At 44.5% G+C, this 5,833-nt stretch overlaps 1 long non-coding RNA gene across 1 annotated transcript; it reads left to right on the top strand.

Moving 5' to 3' along the window:
- Positions 1–1,460: 1,460 nt before the first annotated feature.
- LOC142804312 (uncharacterized) lies at positions 1,461–3,125 on the top strand. Its single transcript, XR_012894584.1, has 2 exons — positions 1,461–1,674; positions 1,797–3,125. It is a non-coding gene; the product is annotated as an uncharacterized LOC142804312 (long non-coding RNA).
- Positions 3,126–5,833: the final 2,708 nt, after the last annotated feature.

The following is a 5,833-nucleotide window of genomic DNA, read 5'->3' as shown; positions in this document are numbered from 1 at the left end:
GGTGCAGGACTGTCTCCATGGCGCAATTCGCTAGCGCGATCGGCAATTAACCGAAAGGTTGGAGTTTTGAGCCCACCCGGTGGTGGTATGGCGCCTTTTTTTTCTTTGGGCTGATAGCTTTGAAGATATGTTCTGATGGTGGTGAGAGTGGAGCAGTACTGTCTCCGTGGCGCAGTTGGCTAGCGCGATCGGCTGTTGACCGAAAGGTTAGAGTTTCGAGCCCTCCCGGGAATGGTGTGTTGCTTTTTTCTTTGCGCTGATAGCTTTGAAGATATGTTCTGATGGTGGTGAGAGTGGAGCAAGACTGTCTCCGTGGCGCAATGGGCTAGCGCGATCGGCTGTTAACCGAAAGGTTGGAGGTTCGAGCCCACCTGGTGGTGGTGCAGCGCTTTTTTTTCCTTGCGCTGATAGCTTTGAAGATATGTTCTGATGATGGTGAGAGTCGAGCAAGACTGCATCCGTAGCGCAATGGGCTATCGCGATCGGCTGTTAACCGAAAGGTTGGAGTTTCGAGCCCTTCCGGAAGTGGTGTGTTGCTTTTTTTTGCGGTAATAGCTTTGAAGATATGTTCTGATGGTGGTGAGAGTGGAGCAGGACTGTCTTCGTGGCGCAATTGGCTAGCGCGATCGGCTGTTAAACGAAAGGTTGGAGGTTCGAGCGCAGCCGGTGGTGGTGCGGCGCTTTTTTTTTCTGTGGGGGGTTAGCTCTGATGAAATGTTCTGACGGTGGTGAGAGTGGAGCACGACTGTCTCCGTGGGGCAATTGGCTAGCGTGATCGGCTGTTAACCGAAAGGTTGGAGTTTCGAGCCCTTGCGGGAGTGGTGTGTTGCTTTTTTCTTTGCGGTAATAGCTTTGAAGATATGTTCTGATGGTGGTGAGAGTGGAGCAGGACTGTCTTCGTGGCGCAATTGGCTAGCGCAATCGGCTGGTAAACGAAAGGTTGGAGGTTCGAGCCCACCCGGTGATGCTGGGGCGGTTTTTTTTTTCTTTGTGCTGATAGCTTTGAAGATAAGTTCTGATGGTGGTGAGAGTGGAGCAGGACTGTCTCCGTGGCGCAATTGGCTAGCGTGATCGGCTGTTAACCGAAAGGTTGGATGTTCGAGCCCACACGGTGGTGGTGCGGCGCTTTTTTTTCTTTGGGCTGATAGCTTTGAAGATATGTTCTGATGGTGGTGAGAGTGAAGCAGGACTGTCTCCCTGGCGCAATTGGCTAGCGCGATCGGCAGTTAACCGAAAGGTTGGAGTTTCGAGCCCACCCGGTGGTGGTGCGGCGCTTTTTTTTCTTTGGGCTGATAGCTTTGAAGATATGTTATGATGGTGGTGAGAGTGAAGCAGGACTGTCTCCGTGGCGCAATTGGCTAGCGTGATCGGCTGTTAACCGAAAAGTTGGAGGTTCGAGCCCACACAATGGTGGTGCGGCGCTTTTTTTCTTTGGGCTGATAGCTTTGACACGGGTGGCGGCGGCGGCGGTGAAAGGACGTTCGCCTAATCAGCTCTTTTTGCTTACCCAGACTACCTGAAAACGGTTGCCGTGGCTACGGAATCACATCTTGACGTCACTGAGCCTGCGGAAGTGTTTACGTGTTTCCGGCGTCGACATCGTACCTGGACACACGGGTGGCGGCGGCGGCGGTGAAAGGACGTTCGCCTAATCAGCTCTTTTTGCTTACCCAGGTTGGTGTCCTGCATTTCGGCGGCCGGTGCTTTAGGGTTCCTGCCTTGTTGGAATCGTTGCGCTGGAGCCATTTATCAAAGCGGCGCTCCTTTACAACGTTCAATTTTCCTCCATTTATTAGACTACCTGAAAACGGTTGCCGTGGCTACGGAATCACATCTTGACGTCACTGAGCCTGCGGAAGTGTTTACGTGTTTCCGGCGTCGACATCGTACCTGGACACACGGGTGGCGGCGGCGGCGGTGAAAGGACGTTCGCCTAATCAGCTCTTTTTGCTTACCCAGGTTGGTAAATTCGCTTATTTCTCAATACCGCCTTACCGCCACCGCTGTTGCCACCGTGTTTCAGTGCTTTGCTGAGTTCTCTGTGCATAATGTGCCTTTTTCCTAATTGAATGCTCCCGAATTGAGTGCGAACTGAGTGCTACTGTGAATGCCTGGACAACGTACCATGACAAGCACGTGCCAGTCTTGTGATGAGCCCCTCCCCTGTGATGGGCGTGTCCTGAAGTGCAACGAATGTGAGTCCTCTTACCATGTTGGCAGTTGTTCTGGCTGGTCGGAGACGACATTTAAGACTAAAGGAGAGAGCGGTCGCAGGGCATGGCGATGTGCTGCTTGCCGTTCATCTAAAGCGAAAAGTGGGGAGAAAACTAGCGTGGACTCTGAGTTAACCATTTGCCTGGCAGATATAACTAGGAGGCTTGATGCTTTAGCAGGGCTGCCGGCTCAGGTTGGTGAGATTAAGGTCTCAATCCAGCTGTTGTCACAAAAGTACGATGACATCTTGAACTGTCAAGCTAAGCAGGAAAAGGACATTAGTAGCTTAAACAGACGCGTTGGGAAATTAGAGGCGGACTGCACCTCAAGTGATATTCAACAACTGAAAGCTACGGTGAATGATCTCGAGTTTCGTAGTCGGAGACTAAACATAGAAGTTCACGGCATCCGGGTTACGCCAGACGAGAATTTGCTGTGTAAGTTGAATGATGTGGCCAAGATTGCTAACCTGCCAGAGCTGACTGGGAATGACATCGCCGCTATCCACAGACTTCCGGCAAAGCCAAACAAAACACCCGGAATTATAGTTCGATTTGCCCAGCAATCAATTCGTGATAAGTGGCTAGGAAGGCGGAAAGCCCTAAGAGATGCTTCGAATGTTTCGATCACTGAAAACATGACCCAGCAAAACAGAGAGCTGCTGCGCAACGCAAAAGACTGGGCACAGAACAATGGCTATCGTTTTTCATGGCACTGCAACGGCAAGATTCTCGTTAGGAAAAGAGAGGGTGATAGCGCGGTTGTCATTCGTCGTTTGGGTGACCTTGATAAGCTGTGATACTGTTACCCCGCATTGCATTGTTTACTTCCTGATATTCTTTTGATACTCGTCTTAACATGTTTCCCTTAACCGCACCTATAGACCTTATTAATCTTAAAAACTTGTATGACACTTGTTGTGAAAAAAGCCTCAGTTGCGTTCATTTCAACCTTAGATCGGGAAAGAATAAACAGGATGAGCTCGAATATTTTTTTAGTGAAGCACAAGTAAATTTTGACGTTGTGATGTTTTCGGAAACGTGGTTTGCTTCGGAAGATGATGTATTTACGTTTCCAACTTATAAATCATACTACATGAACCGCACAGGCAAAAGGGGTGGTGGCGTAGCTATGCTAATCTCAAGTAAAATAGACTGTGAATTGATGTCTGAATTCTCCTGCATTTCTCCTCTATATGAAATACTCACTGTTAGATGTGGTACATCAGTGTTTTGTGTATGTTACCGCCCTCCATCAAATAATGTCCGTTTGTTTTTTTCTTTTTTAGACTCACTGTTAGAATTTGTGAGTGAAAAAAAATATGCCTTGATTTTAGGTGGTGACCTCAACATCAACATGTTAGCTGAGAGCAGTGTTAAATTAGAACTTGAATCAATGTTAAGCTCGCATTATTGTCAAAATGTTATAACGGCTCCTACGCGAATCACTTCACAGTCATCAACACTCTTAGATCTTTTTATAACAAACTTTGATACTTCCCTTGTTACGGCTGGCACTTTGATTCACAATATTAGTGACCACATGCCTATATTTATGTCTGTTAACCAACTCAATAACGTACCCAAACAAGTGCGTGCAGAATTTTCCTATAGACTTATAAATCCTGAAACACTAACCCTCTTTAGAGAGCGCTTAGGCAGAACCGACTGGAGCAATGTGTTCGCAGCGAGTGCCGCCAATTTGGCATACGATTTATTTATGAACAAGTTCACCGAAATATACCTTCAATGTTTTCCCCTAAAGTCATTTAAAACATTTAAAAAAAGTCGGAAACCTTGGGTAAATAAAGAATGCCTTAAGCTTATAAGAAAGCGGGACCAATTGTTCAAGGCATTTATTGTGAGTAAGTCCCCTGAAGCCCTCAAAGCATTTAAAAAGCACCGAAACTTTGTCACCAAACGCCTTCGTGATGAAAAGAAACTATATTATTCGAACCTGTTTAACTCAACGCAAGGGCGTACAGAAAACGTTTGGAAGGCAATTAACAGTACGCTTAATAATCCACCGGAGGAATTAACCAAAATTGTGAAAGATGGTACAGAAATTCAAGGGCCTGATTTAGCTGATGCATTTAACGACTTCTTTTTGTCAGTTGGCGGCCCTACAACCAGTAGTACTTCTTTAAAATATATGAATATTCGAAATAACCAAACAATATTTCTAGAACCAATTTCAGAGAGTGAATTAGTAGCGACATTTTTGACACTCAGTAATAGCAAAGCCACTGACGCGGACAATATTCAGATGAAACCTGTTAAGTATGTTATTGACATACTAGCACCCTGTCTTGCCTACATTTTTAACATATGTTTGTCCACAGGACATTTCCCGCGAAACATGCAGATAGCAAAAGTGACAGTTATCTATAAAAAGGGTCCCAGAAATGACATGTCCAACTACCGCCCTATATCGATTCTACCTGTATTCTCTAAGGGTCTGGAAAAAATAATTTTGAAACGTTTGAACTCTTTTACTGACAAGTTCAACTTGATTACTTCAGCGCAGTATGGCTTCCGGAAAAATAAATCTACTGAGCTCGCGCTACTGGCACAAAAAGAATACATTCTAGAGAATTTTGAATCCCGAAATATGGTACTCGGTCTTTTTCTTGATTTCTCAAAAGCCTTTGACCTCATTAATCATAAAATTCTCCTACAAAAGTTGGACCATTACGGTATAAGAGGCGTTGCACACAAATTAATCACTTCATACTTGCAACACCGAACTCAATTCGTCGTAATTCAAGGCAAACATTCCGCAACAAAATCCATTAAAACAGGCGTCCCGCAGGGAAGCATTTTGGGACCGTTTCTCTTTATACTTTACGTTAATGAGATAGTTCGTATTGATGAATCTGCCCATTACATTATATATGCTGACGACACAAGTTTGTTTTTTTCAAGCAGATGTAGCAGCGATCTAGGTAGCCGAGCGAATAACGCACTGTCTAAAATTAACACATGGGCCCAAGAAAACTCTCTAAAACTAAACATAAAAAAACAAAAGCTGTTTTATTTCACCCCCGCCACACGCAAGTTCAGTTTCCCATCATTTCGTTAAATAATTTAGAAATTGAAGTCGTCAAAAGTTTTAAATCATTAGGCGTGTACTTTTCACAAAACATGACATGGGATGATCACGTGAACCATATTATTACTAAACTATCTCGTATAATCGGCGTCATGCGCCGTCATTGCTACTATTTTCCTGTTTCTGTAAACATGCTCATATATAACTCGTTGTTTTCTTCATTATTGAATTATGCCTTTCTTGTATGGTCCACAACGAAAACTGTAAACGTTTGCAAACTTACCATCTTGCAAAAGAAAGCTTTGCGTCTTGCCTCTAAATTACCACATCGCAGCCACACAGCAGAATTGTTTAAAAAACACTACATCATTCAGGTTGCATCAATATATGATTATAAACTAAGCCGTTTATATAAGTTCGGTTTATTGAAAAATAATGATACGATTGCTAGAATAGCCAGGTTAGAGAAAAATTTTCCTGCTTATAATGTACGTCAACCTGAAGTGTGGCACATATCAAAATGTAGAACGAAATACGGTAATCAAATGTTAAAGTTTCAACTGCCTGC

Source organism: Rhipicephalus microplus, chromosome 3 (genome assembly GCF_043290135.1).
Source record: "Rhipicephalus microplus isolate Deutch F79 chromosome 3, USDA_Rmic, whole genome shotgun sequence".
Taxonomy (NCBI): Eukaryota; Metazoa; Arthropoda; class Arachnida; order Ixodida; family Ixodidae; genus Rhipicephalus; species Rhipicephalus microplus.
Note: the sequence above shows the minus strand (reverse complement) of the source record. Positions and strands in the feature narration are given on the sequence as shown.